This window comes from Anas acuta, chromosome W, assembly GCF_963932015.1.
Source record: "Anas acuta chromosome W, bAnaAcu1.1, whole genome shotgun sequence".
NCBI lineage: Eukaryota > Metazoa > Chordata > Aves > Anseriformes > Anatidae > Anas > Anas acuta.
Genome location: NC_089016.1, coordinates 570,669 through 585,029, shown reverse-complemented (window position 1 = coordinate 585,029; position 14,361 = coordinate 570,669). Strand labels below are relative to the sequence as shown.

Genomic DNA, 14,361 nt, shown 5'->3' with positions numbered 1-14,361 from the left:
CCATGGACTCCTCAGATTCCCCTTTTCCTTTACCAGATCCTTCTTTGCATGGTCACACATTTTACGAGGTTCTAATCACTACCCACTGAGCACATTGTCCCTGCAGATCCCCTGACATCTCCTGGAAGCTCCAGATTCCTCTCCAGGCTGGAATCTGTCGCCTTCCCCACTGCAGGGTGTGCAGTCCCATGCAGATGAGTTTGAGATCAGTTGTCATCTCCTTTGGCAAGTGCTGCCATAATGGAAGCTCTTAGTGCTGCCCTTGGTTCCTCAGCAATCACCCTGGGCCTGTGTCCTTCACTCTATGACGAACCCCCAGAATACAGAAGAGCAGGGAGCAAACCCTTGGCTGTGTTCCTGATAGCACATTTGGAAGAGGTGTCCAGGCTTCTGGGTTTGCCCTCAGCAGCCCCTCTTGTTACTGTGGTGCTAGCAGGGAGACAGCTGTGACCCAGGGCTGCACAGTGCCTGCTGCTGCCTGCAGCCACAGGGATGCCACTGCAGAGAGAACAGGACTGTCACCAAGGTACACAAGATATCAGGGCTTACACAGATACAAAAACCACAGTGTATAAGCAAAAAGAAAGCAGCAGTGAAAAGGCCACATCCTGCTGCTGGCCTTGGCCATGGCTCCAGGGAAGCAGCAGCCCCGACCCGAAGGCAGCAGAGAGGCAGAACCCAGCGGGCAGGGAGGGGCAGCCCCAAGGGACACCGGGGCTGCTCCTGCATGTGGCAGCTGGGCTCTTGGCGCTGAGCCCCTCCTGTGTGCTGGAGGTGCTCCCCCAGCTCCAGAGAAGGGAAGAAACAGAAGCTGAGACCTATGAAATTCGCAAGGTAACTTCAGTAGCTGTATGTACACAGGAAGCCAGTTTCTATAGGAAAATAATTGACAGCTATGAGACTAAGAATAACATTATGTAATCAAAATCAAATTAGTTAGATAAAATAATATTACAGGCATTTAATAACAGAAGCAATCTTTTTCAGGGAAAAGATGGAATTTCTAATTATAGCCATACTAATATAGGTGAATATGCTGAAGATGTGTCTATACAAGTAGAGTCCTCACTGAATCCCTTAGTTCCTGGTTCCTCATGCTGTAGATGAGGGGGTTCACTGCTGGAGGCACCACCGAGTACAGAAATGACACCTCCATGTCCAGGGATGGGGAAGTGAAGTAAGGGGGCTTCAGATAGGCAAACATGGCAGTGCTGACCATCAGGGAGACCACGGCCAGGTGAGGGAGGCACGTGGAAAAGGCTTTGTGTCGTCCCTGCTCAGAGGGCATCCTCAGCACTGCCCTGAGGATCTGAATATAAGAAATAACAATGAAAATAGAACAACTAAATAATACAGAAATACTTAGTACAAGTGCACCAAATTCCCTTTGATAGGCATCTGAGCAGGAAAGCTTGAGGATCTGGGGGACTTCACAGAAGAACTGGTTCACAGCATTGCCATGGCAAAGGGGTAGAGAAAACGTAGTGGCCGTGTGCAGGACGGCATTGAGAAAGCCACTGCCCCAGGCAGCTGCTGCCATCTGGGCACAAGCTCTGCTGCCTAGGAGGCTCCCGTAGTGCAGGGGCTTGCAGATGGCAACGTAGCGGTCGTAGGCCATGACGGTGAGAAGGAAATACTCTGCTCCAACCAAGAAGAAGAAAAAGAAGACCTGTGCAGCACACCCTTGATAGGAGATAACCCTGGTGTCCCAGAGGGCATTGGCCATGGCTTTGGGCAGAGTGGTGGAGATGCAGCCCACGTCGAGGAGGGCGAGGTTGAGGAGGAAGAAGTACATGGGGGTGTGGAGGCGGTGGTGGCAGGCTATGGCGCTGAGGATGAGGCCGTTGCCCAGGAGGGCAGCCAGGTAGATACCCAGGAAGAGCGCGAAGTGCAGGTGCTGCAGCTCGCGCGTGTCTGCGAATGCCAGCAGGAGGAACTCGCTCACTGAGCTGATGTTGGGCATTTACTTTGGACATGGAGACTGCAAAATGAGAAACAAATATACATACACAGAGTCTTATGAGTAAAGTCTCTGTCTAAAATTCAATTAATTCCCAGTGAAAGCCTTACATTCCCTGTTTCCTAGAGGACCTTTGTCTATCTCCCTGTCTGGAAACCTGCTTTGTGTTTGCCGAGTGTCCTGTACACAGCAGCCACCTCTGCCCATCAGCCTCCAGTGTGCCACTTATGCTCCACTGCACTGGCAAATGTCATTGCTGTGGGGGCAAAGCTCAGCCAGAGGTCACATTTAGGAGGGCTGCTCTGTCCATTCCCTGGTGCCCAGCTGCTGGCTGCTTGCATCACTCACCTTGGGGATGGATGCACACAGAGGCTGTGCTGAAAAAACACATCCCCTTGTCTGCAGGTCCTAAAGAACCACTCAGAAAAGCCCTGGTGCAATCTGTAAGCAAAGAGAATAGAAGGGATATTCTCACGTTCATCGCTAACCTGTTTGTGTCAATGCAATAGGAAGCTCAGTCACCAGTGCAAATCCAACTACCCCAATAACATCGAGCCTGCCCCACAGTCAGAGCAGGAAGAGGCAGGCAGAGAGTGCAGAAAGTGCCTTCTCTTTGCAGGCAGCCCCTGCCCTGCCCTTCCCTGCCCAAGCCCCTGGGCTCCCCGGGCAGGCTGAGTGCAGGGACCCTGCTCTGCACCACAGCCCTGGGCAGCCCTGCCTGCACCCCCGGCTTCTCCTTCCTCCAGGACCAAAAGCTGCATTGCCCTCCAGCCAGAGACTTACCGGGTTCAGGGCTGGGAAGTGTTCTCCCCCAGTGAGCTCTGTGCATCCTGCCACTTCTGCCTGCCTTTAAGCACTCTATCTCTGCAGGCAGTGCCCCCAGCCCTGCTGCACTGTGCAGAGGAGCTGCTCTTGGGCACAGCTGTCTCTCTGCACCACGGCCCTCTTGCCACGAGCTCTCTCTGTCCTATGAGCCCAGCCCAGCTCAGCAGCACAGCACCAGCCCAAGGCACTGCAATCACTCCTCTGGGGGCTTTGCTGATGAGCCCACGAACCTCAGGCACTCTGAGACAATTGAAGACATCTCTCCAGAAGTGCAAGTCAGAGGCAAGTTTCCTGCAGTGTCCCCCTGAGGGCCAGCACTGACACAGCCTCCCTTGGAGCTCGTTAGAGCAGAACACTGGAAGCAGTGAGGACAAGGAGACAAAGGCAATGTGAAGATGACCCTGAGGTGTAGACAAACTGGATGTGTGTCAGCAAGCACAAGGGCCAGGCCTTGACCATTGTCCTCTGGGAATGGAGATCCTTGCCCTTCACACCTTCCACAGGACGCTTCCTGGTCAGTAGGAGGTGGGGGTGTGCATGGCCAAGTGCAGGAGAATGGTACGAGCCCTGCCTGGTTCATGGGTGGCGGCAAGGAGGCAATGAGGCCCTGGTGCTTTAATGAGAAGCTGTGTCCTCATAGGCCTGAGTAAGAGAGACAACAGCCATAGCTGCCCCTTTGGCTACAGCTTAGGAGGAGATATGTTATACTCATTGTGATGGGGCTTCATTGATTCATTTCAGTGTTGTACAGCACCTCAGAGGTGTCATACCACTGTTCTCACGGCATTACACTGCCCACAACATCCCACAGACACCAGGAAGAGCCCTGACACAGAGGTGGGGGTGCAGGATCTCCCCTCCCACTTCCAGGGATGAGGCCTTGGCTCTTCTGCTTCGTCAGAAGAATACAAGACTTTTTTCAGCACAGTGCCTTTGACTGTCTGTAACCATGGCCTCCAATTATCTGCCCTAACAAGGCCCTGGGGAGGCTTCATTAGTAACAGCCCTCAGTGGGCCCATTAATACTCCAAGTCACTTCAACTTTTCCTCCCGACTTCACTTTCTCTAGCAGTTGCATTATTCTCCTCTCAGTACCTGAGCATCATAGCATCAGACCAAAATACACCATGGTACTCATTAAAATGCAGAAACTCCTGACATCTCTTCCATAGTTTTCTTCATGACTTCAAGACTTGTACAGCTAATGGCAGAGCTTGCATGAAGTAGTTAAGAAAGAAGATTTCAAAAAAAAAACAGCTAATACAAATCTTTTTTTTTGTTTTAAAGGCTGAATTTTGCTGCATTTCAGTTTTGAGCATCATTCTCCTATTGCTATTGATCCAGGGGGACTTCTTTGGAGAACTTCATTGGGAAGAAAAACAGAGTTTGGAGGTCTGACAGCTCCACTGCCAGCAGTGGTCTTTGTCCCTGTAACTGTAGCACAGTTCATCATATGGAAACATTTTTAAGATAATAAGGGAACAAATAAAAAATAAGATAAGATAAGATAAGATAAGATAAGATAAGATAAGATAAGATAAGATAAGATAAGATAAGATAAGATAAGATAAGATATATAAGATAAAATAAATTTGAAATGACAGTTGGATCCTGAGAAATTCTAAATGAATCTTAGTAGACAAGTGGACATCCAGAGTGTCTCTTGGGTCTTCTGTGGAAAACTCAAGGTAAAAAGTGAAAAAAAAATCTTCCTGTGGCTGTAGCTGTACCCATGAGCTTGGCCTCTTTTGGGAAATTGTCCCCCTCCAGCCACACAAACCTAAACTGAGTAATGTGAAAAGAGCTGCCCAGTCAATAAAGCAGGGCAAAGTCCTACTGCTTCCTGTGCTTTAGATGCAGAAGGCAAAAAGAATTGCATTATGCCTTACACTACTCAAGGAAGTGTAACCCAGGTCAGGCAACTTTACCTTAGTGCTGACAAGTCCATCACTAAACCACGCTCCCAAGCTCTACATCTACACCTTGGCTCTCCAGTCGATGACCCAGCTCATGGATGGCAATCAGGGAGTCTTGGTTAGCACAACGCTGCCTCAGGTGCGCCACCATGGTAGCCATTGGCACCTGCTGTTCTTCAACCCTTAGCAAACCCACAGCAGAAGAAGTCTGTGGAAGGCCAAGCAAGGTAGACAACTGTTTCATGTCCTTTGTCTCCAAGGCAGCTCTACCAAAGCCCCACCGGTGGTGCCCTCTTGGAACTCTGAATTCTCTCTGCTGAAGCAGTCTATGCCAAGGATGCACATAGCCTCCGAGCAAGTTCCAGTGGGATGCTTTTGCCATTCCTTCCCAGTTATACTCACTTCAGCCTCCAGTACAGTTAACTTCTGGGATCCCCCTGTCACTCCAGAAATACAGGTGGGTTCTATCTCTTTCTAGCTTGATGGCATTAGGGTACACTGTGCACTGGTGTCTAGTAGAGCCTGATACATTTTGTGGGTCTGATGTGCCAGGCCATAATAATAATTATATCTGCGTCTATAATAAATAAATAAATAAATAGTGTCCAGAGGAGGGCTACGAAGATGGTGAAAGGCCTGGAGGGGAAGACGTACGAGGAACGGCTGAGGGCACTGGGCCTGTTCAGCCTGGAGAAGAGGAGGCTGAGGGGAGACCTCATCGCAGTCTACAACTTCCTCGTAAGGGGGTGTCGAGAGGCAGGAGACCTTTTCTCCATTAACACCAGCGACAGGACCCGCGGGAACGGGGTTAAGCTGAGGCAGGGGAAGTTTAGGCTTGACATCAGGAGGGGGTTCTTCACAGAGAGAGTGGTTGCACACTGGAACAGGCTCCCCGGGGAAGTGGTCACTGCACCGAGCCTGACTGAATTTAAGAAGAGATTGGACTGTGCACTTAGTCACATGGTCTGAACTTTTGGGTAGACCTGTGCGGTGTCAAGAGTTGGACTTGATGATCCTTAAGGGTCCCTTCCAACTCAGGATATTCTCTGATTCTATGAAATAAATAAATAAATAAATAAATAAATAATAATAATAATATATAATAATAACAATTTATTGTTGTTGTTATTATTATTTCCTTTGTGTCCTATTAATCTGCTTTTATATCAACTCATAAACTTTTACTTTTTTTTTCTCCCTCTTCCCTCCTGCAGCCCATTGGATGAATATCTGTACAGTTCTTAGCTGCCTGCTGGATCAAACCACAGGAAGGCTTTTTGGTGCCTAGCGTGGAGCACGAAGGTTGAGATGACAGAGCTGACCATAGTGTTTTAAAAGTAAATTGTTATAAGCATCAGATCAGTTTAACAGTCGCTGATCACAATGTTGATATTTTTGATCTGGGGTCTGTGGTGCTTGTTTTCAGAATTGTGTTGTACAGCACATTACTAATTGTCATCCATGGCGTGCTCTTTATCAGTTCTGGGGGCTGGTTTAAGGTTACTGTTTTGCTGTATTGGATAACGCTGACTTATGACAGGATAAAATAATTGCTGCCTCCATACCTCAGGAACCATCTCTTCATCTCTTAGAAATTGTTTAGAATTACACTCTTTTAAACTCTTTGCCTTTTCTCCTTGGGGAGTAAACCTATGCAGGGTGGGTGGAACTGGGATGGACAGTGGGGGATGCTTTTCACCACTTCTTCCTTTTCCCTTTCTCCTGCACCTCCCCCTTCTCCTCCAGGACAGACATATAGCCTGTCCAAAGCCACTCCAAACCCTGCAACAGGCCCTGCAGGCACTCCAGCTCCTGAGGTGCGCCCAAAGTTAAATTGACACTCGTGACAGGCCCTATAGCTACTCCCAAACCTGCGATAGGCACTGCAGCCACTCCAACTCATCCAGAAGGCCCTGCAGCCAGAACAACTCCAGTGATGGGCCCTGCAGCCACTCCAGCACCTGCAATGGGCCCCATGGCTGGGCCAGAGAGCCGGCCTGTGCCTGTATCGGTTGCTTCTTTATGCAAGAGAAAACAATGGGTGTAAAAGTCATTTTTTCTTTAGAAAGGAAAGAAACCCAGGCACCCAGACAAGAAAGGAGGAGGAAATAGAAGAGGCATGTTTCTCCTAAGTTGGGCCATCATGGAGGCAGGATGACCAAGAAGAAGAGGTCATATAAGCATCAGAAACCATGTGATCCCTATCCCAGTGTAAGCTACGAGACATGGGAAAATATTTTAGCCATCATCTCGGTGAGCACATTGTCAGCTGGATGCTCCAGTGCTGAGAGAAGGGGGCTAACAGTCTGGATTTAGAGGGCAGGGAAGCCAAGCAGCTGGGATTCTCCTGTAGGTGAGGGGTGATTGAGAAAGCCAGTGGAAAAGGGCACAAGGAACTTAATCCTCTCAGGCCTGAAAGAAAGGTATCCCTTGAAGGAAGATCTTCTATGTCAACCAGGCAAGTGGACCACCATGCAAAGGGGTATCCTGTACCTGAGGGAATTACCCATGCTGAAGGCGATTTGTAGAAACCTAGAAAACTAACAGCTGTCCAAAGATCCCGATGAAGTCAACTGCACATGACCCATGTGACAGAAGTTTGTACAGAGCACACCATAATCATATGTCAATTCGTTGGCAGTAATGACCAGGAAAGACCAAGAGGAACCCATGGTGGATGAATCGGCTAGCCAGCTATGGCATTACAAAGAAACTCTCTCTTCTTCCCTATGAACCTGTGTCTTGTCTATGGAGAAACTGTCTGAGTAGGTCCAAGAACTACAAGAGAATACAGCTTCCTCCCCACCTGTACGAACCAATACCTCAGCTCTCAGGTGTAAGTGAGACTTCCCTCTACTCAAGAAAGGTGATATAGTGGGTACATACCACGCAGAAACCTGTGGTTTTAACTGTGTGACGACAGAGAAGCCATGAGTAAATGGGATGGAAAATCTACCTCCATCCTAGAGGCATGGATACATGAAGCACAAGGAAAAACATTCACAAAAAGTGGTTCTTCTGAGAAAATTGCTGCTCCTGTTTCTAGCAGGCACTCCTCCAAACAGAGTCATGAATACTATGAGCAGGACTAGAGGGGTTCTACCTCCAACTGGGGGGAGGAAGGAGGCAACTGGGTGTATTGGACTTTGAGGATTACTCGCTTGGCACATCAGACCCACAGCAGGTGCTAGGTTTTAAAGGACACCAGTGCACAGTGTAGTGTAATGCCATCGAGCTAAAAGGGCCAGAACCCAATTGTATTTCTGGAATGGTGGGAGAATCCTAGTAAACTGTATTGGAGGCTGAGGTGAGTCTAATGGGAAAGAGTGGCAAAAGCAACCCATTGGGACTGGCCCAGAAGCTCTGTGCATCCTTAGTATAGACTCCTTCAGGAAAGGGTACTTCAAAGATCCAAAGGCTTACCTTTAAACAGTTGTCTACCTTGCCCACTCTCTCACAGGGCCCTTCTGCTCTGGAGGTGCTGATGGCCAATGAGCAGCATGTGTCAATCACTACCACAACTGTGCACCTGAGGCAGTATTGCACTAACAGAGACTCCCTGATTCCCATGCATGAGCTGGTTCATTGACTGGAGAGCCAAGGAGTGATCAGCAAGGCTCTCTCACCCTTTAATAGACCCATATGGACAGTGCAAAATTCTAATGGGGAGTGGAAGATAATGGTGGACGTCTGTGGACTGAATGGAGTCCCACCACCACTGATTTTGACGTAAAACAAAGTAAGGTCAAAGGACCTACACAGGAGATCCTGAGGCAGGCTGCCCAGGTTCAGGGGGACCCCTGCTTGGGGACGGGCTGGGTAACGGTCAGTGTGTGGTGAGCAATTGCACTGTGCATCACTTGATTTATTAAACTACATTATCAGCAGCAGCAGCAGCAGCAGCAGCAACATCTCTTCCTTTCCTTTGCTATCAAACCATCTTTATCTCAACACATGAGCATTTCGGAGGTGAGGATGAGCTATGTGGTTCTGAGCTGTCTGCCAGGATAAAGCACAAGATGCTTGACAACCACAGTCCAAAGCACAAATCACACTTTAAAAAATCAGTCTGTGACATCTACAGGGAGAAGCCTTCCTCTGAGGCCAAACCTGTCTCTGCAGGGGCAGTGCCCGTGTGCAGGGGTGCAGAGGAAAAGAGTCCCATCCCAGCAGCACGGCCAGGGAGCACCAGTGGACAGAGGACATGCCAGAGGACATGCAGAGCTGCTCTCTTGCCACTGCCGCCCTGTCCTGCTGAGCCCTGCTGGTGGGGTCAGGCCCGGCTGCTCCTCTCACTTGGTGCCAGTGCTGCTGTGGGGCTGTGCTGGGAATGCAGGCAGGGACAGGTAGTGGGCATGGCAGTGGCACAGCTGGCTTCCACTGCAGCACTTCCCTCCTAAGGGGGGATCTCCTCCAAGGTGGACTGAGCAGAGCTCAAGTGCTTGATCTGGTGTGAGCAGGCAGAGGAGAGCTCAGCAGTCACAGGGCACGCAGCAGCCCCAGCAAAGGAGCCTGGAGAGTGATTCCTTGCAGCCCTGGGGCAATGGCAGTGACTCCATGAGCTGGGTGTGCCTCCCCGCCTGCCCAGCACGGCCCTGCAGAGTGCCCCCGTGCCCCAGGCACCACAGCCGCCTCACTCTGCAGAGCAGCACCGCCAGCTGGGGCTGGGCCTGGTGTTGGGGCTGGAGCTTGGAGGGTGCTTCCCCTGAGTGTCTTCTAGGCCAGCTTCAGGCTTATGGAATTGAGCGTGATCTTCACTGTACACAAGGAGCTGAGAGACCACCAACAGGCACGGGGCTGGAACATTGCCTGAAAGGTCTTTCCTGCCCTAGCACCTCCCAGAACTGGCACGGAACTGGCTCCTGTGTGTCAGAGAGGCTGGGAGCCCAGCAGGTGTGCCATGAGCTTGGAGGATCACAACCAGATCACTTCCACCTGGGCAGGTCCTGGCCCCAAAAGGGGGTGTTTTGTAGGTCTGGTATTATGATGGCAGAGGTGCCTCAGAAGTTGTCAGCCCAGTAGGAAGCTAATGGCTGTCAAGTGGCTGTGAGTTGAGCTCTTTCTGAAGTAGCCGACAGCTCAACCCTTGACTCCTGGCTGGGATATGTGCCTTTAGGCTTACATCTACTGGTCTCCATGACAGGACAGCAAATGCATCTGCTCTGCACACAGTTTGTCAGATCGCCTCTTTCTAAGTACCTGGTAGGCCCCATAGAGTTGCAGGTCTTTTACAGGTGTTGTCATGTGTCCTGGTTTCAGTTAGCACAGAATTAATTTTCTTCCTAGTAGCTGGTGGAATGCTGTGTTTTGGCTTGGGATGAGAAGAGTGCTGATAACACCCCGATGCTTTAATTGTTGCAGAGCAGTGCTTATACTAAGCCAAGGACATCTCAGCCTTTTGCTCTGTCCTGCCAGCGGGCAGGCTGGGGATGCAGTAAGAGCTGGGAGGGGACAGACCCAGGACAGGTGACCCAAACTAGCCAAAGGGGTATTCCATACCATCTGACGTCATGCTAAACAATATATAGGGGTGGCTAGCCGGGGGGAGGGGGCCGGACTGCTCGGGGTTAGGCTGGGCATCGGTCAGCGAGTGGTGAGCAATTGCATTGTGCATCACTTGTTTGTACATACTATTATTACTTTCCTATTATCACCATTGTATTATTATTGTTATTATTTTATTATTATTTTGTTATTATTATTTTCCTGTCTTATTAAACTGTCTTTATCTCAACTCACGGGCTTCACTTTCCATTTCTCTCCCCCGTCCCAGAGAGGGAGGGGGGAGGGTGAGCGAACGGCTGCGTGGTGTTTAGCTGCCGGCCGGGTTAAACCACGACAGTCTTTTTGGCGCCCAACGTGGGGCCCGAAAGGTTGAGATAACGGCAGATCTGATCAGAGTGTGTTAAACTAAAATTGGTGTAAGGATTAGACCTGCTTAATAGTCACTTGTCATAATGCTGATTGCTTTAATCTCAACTCTGCTGCGCCTGTTTTCCAAATTGAGTATTATAGTACATTATTTTCCGTATTTGCTCTCTGTCGTGTTGTTTATTCTCTCCGGGCCCTGGTTTCAGATCATTATGGTGCTGTGTGTTGTAGCAATGGCTTATGAGACGATGAAATATGTGATCATGACTCTAACTTGTTATTTGTATTCAGTAACATCGTCGACTCTGTACTTTGGAAACTGTATCTTGGAAACTATTAGCAATTATACCTATTGTTTTTTTCCATTATGGAGTCAATCTGTGGAGGGGAAAGGGGAAGATATTTTTCCTTACTTGCTTACTCTCCCTTTCTCCTTCACCACCCCTGTATCCTCCTGGGTCACTCTGCCTTCCTCCTTCACCACCCTCTTATCCCCTGAGCTTGTCACAATAGCTCTCCAAGATATTGAATATTTCTGGAATACTCAGAATACCATAGTCTTGTTGTTCTGCCTCATGAATGCACTTCAGATTCTGCTTATAGTTAAACAACTACTTATGAAGCTCATCCGGAGATCTGCCCGGAGGCAGGATAGTTGTGGGTGGCAGGGAGTATGGGTGGATATGGGCAGGCATCTAGAGCAGTTGGCACCCCCAGTGTGTTGGAAATTCACCCCTGAACAATGGCAAAATCCTCAAAAACTGGCAGAATGCTTGAAAAAAAGGTGTCATGATTCTGGCAGTTCTAAAGTAACACAAATCATTGTAACGTGCTGGGGCCTGGCTCATGCCTATCGAGCTGCCATTGATACTGCTATCAACTTAGTGACAGACCCTGCGGCCACTCCAAGCCCTGTGACAGATCCAACGGCCACTGTGACCCCTACGGTGGACTCGGCAGCTGCTCCAGATCCGGTTCCTGCAGCCACTCCAGATCCGGTTCCTGCAGCCACTCCAGTCCCAGCTCCTGCAGCCACTCCAGTCCCAGCTCCTGCAGCCGCTCCAGTCCCAGCTCCTGCAGCCACTCCAGTCCCAGCTCCTGCAGCCACTCCAGTCCCAGCTCCTGCAGCCGCTCCAGTCCCAGTTCCTGCAGCCGCTCCAGTCCCAGTTCCTGCAGCCGCTCCAGTCCCAGTTCCTGCAGCCGCTCCAGTCCCAGTTCCTGCAGCCGCTCCAGTCCCAGTTCCTGCAGCCGCTCCAGTCCCAGTTCCTGCAGCCGCTCCAGTTCCAGCTCCGGCCACTACTCCAGTCCCAGATCCTGCAACTGCTCCAGCTCCAGCTCCTGAAGCTGCTCCAGCTCCAGCTCCTGAAGCCGCTCCAGCTCCAGCTCCTACTGCTGCTCCAGTCCCAGCTCCTGCAACTGCTCCAGCTCCAGCTCCAGCTCCTGTAGCCGCTACAGCTCCGGTTCCTGCAACTGCTCCAGCTCCTGCAGCCGCTCCAGCTCCTGTGGCCGTGTCAGAGAAACGAGCTGTAGCAGTGCAAGTTGACCCTGCAGAGGGTATTCCAACCCCTGTAACGGGGTCAGAGAAACGAGCTGTAGCAGTACAAGTTGATCCTGCAGAGGGTATTCCAATCCCTGTAACGGGGTCAGAGAAACGAGCTGTAGCAGTGCAAGTTGACCCTGCAGAGGGTATTCCAATCCCTGTAACGGGGTCAGAGAAACGAGCTGTAGCAGTGCAAGCTGCCCCTGCAGAGGGCATTCCAACCCCTGTGGCAGACCCTGTAACAAAGTCAGAGAAACGAGCAGTAGCAGTGCAAGCTGCCCCTGTAGAGAAGGTGAAAATATGGTACAGAAATTCAAGTCGTTTAGAACGCAGAGAGTCTTCTGCCAATCCAGGTAAGGCTTCTGCCAAAACTAAGTATAGAGATGACGAAGATGATGACGACGCTGGGCCATCAAGGATTCAGGAGGAGGAAGATGAGGATGCCGAAAGAGCAACAGTAACTACCCGAAGCCTAAACGAGCGCGAGCTACGAGATGTGCGAAAAGATTTTGGTCGCTGTATAGGTGAGCAGCTTGTCACCTGGCTGCTCCGGTGCTGGGACTCTGGAGCCAATTGTGTGGAATTAGACGGCAGGGAAGCCAGACGGTTGGGATCCCTTGCTCGAGACGCCGGCATTGACAAAGCAATTGCAGATGGAGCACGACCCACCAGCCTCTGGAGGCGTCTCCTCTCAGCTGTGAGGGAAAGGTATCCCTTCAAGGAAGATATTTTATGTGTACCAGGCAAGTGGACCACTATGGAGAAGGGAATCCAGTACCTGAGGGAATTAGCCGTACGGGAAGTGATTTATGAGGATCCAGACCAGACACAAACATCCAAAGATCCAGATGAAGTCAAGTGTACACGACCCATGTGGCGGAAGTTTGTACGGAGTGCACCATCATCATATGCCAGCTCATTGGCAGTAATGGCCTGGAAAGAGGATGAGGAACCCACAGTGGATGAAGCGGCTAAACAACTCCGGCAGTACGAAGAAAGTCTCTCCTCTTCCTTACAGGCCTGCGTCTCAGCTGTGGAGAAACTGTCTGAAGAGGTCCACCAACTTAAAGAGAATCTATCTTCCCCCCAACCTGAACCAACCAGTGTCCAACGACCGAAAGAGAACACCTGGGAGAAACTTTCTGAAAAGTTTCACCAACTTGAAGAGAGATTATTCTCCTCCGCACCTGTACAAAGCAGTGTCTCAGCTATCAGGGGTAGGCGTTCACCCACACAAGGAAGACGATATAGTGGGTACTCACCCCGTGCCACCCTGTGGTTTTACTTACGAGACCATGGAGAGGACATGAGGAAATGGGATGGAAAATCTACCGCGACCCTAGAGGCACGGGTACGTGAGTTGCAAAAGAAAACAATCAGGAAAAAAGGATTCTCCGAAAAGTTTGCTGCTCCAACTTCCAGCAGACAATCCTTCAAACACAGAAACGAAGAAGATTCTGACCAGGATTAGGGGGGCCCTGCCTCCAGCCAGGGGGAGGAAAGGGACAATCGAGTTTATTGGACTGTGTGGATTCGATGGCCTGGCACATCACGCGCACAGAAGTATAAGGCTTTAGTAGACACCGGTGCACAATGTACTATAATGCCATCGAGCTATAAAGGACCAGAGCCCATCTATATTTGTGGAGTGACAGGAGGATCTCAGCAGTTGACTGTATTGGAGGCTGAAGTAAGTCTGACTGGGAATGAGTGGGAAAAGCACCGCATTGTGACTGGCCCGGATGCTCCATGTATCCTTGGCATAGACTATCTTAGAAGAGGATATTGCAAGGACCCAAAAGGGTTCCGGTGGGCTTTTGGTATAGCTGCCTTAGAGACAGAGGGCATTAAACAATTATCTACCTTGCCTGGTCTCTCAGAGGACCCCTCTGTTGTGGGGTTGCTGAGGGTCGAAGAACAGCAAGTGCCAATTGCTACCACAACTGTGCACCGGCGGCAATATCGCACTAACCGAGACTCCCTGATTCCCATCCATAAGCTAATTCATCAATTGGAGAGCCAAGGAGTGATCAGCAAGACCCATTCACCTTTCAATAGCCCCATATGGCCAGTGCGAAAGTCTAATGGCGAGTGGAGACTAACAGTGGACTATCGTGGCCTGAACGAAGTCACGCCACCACTGAGTGCTGCAGTGCCGGACATGCTGGAACTTCAGTATGAACTTGAATCGAGGGCAGCCAAGTGGTACGCCACAATTGATATCGCTAATGCATTTTTCTCCATCCCTC

General features: G+C 50.3%; 1 long non-coding RNA gene across 1 annotated transcript in view; it reads left to right on the top strand.

The window, feature by feature from the left end:
* The window catches only part of LOC137847000 (uncharacterized), a 58,975-nt gene extending 47,584 nt beyond the window's left edge, over positions 1-11,391 (top strand). Inside the window, exon 2 of the long non-coding RNA XR_011090710.1 lies at positions 10,575-11,391. This is a non-coding gene — a long non-coding RNA (uncharacterized lncRNA). The remainder of the gene's footprint in view (positions 1-10,574) is intronic.
* The last annotated feature ends 2,970 nt before the right edge of the window (positions 11,392-14,361 follow it).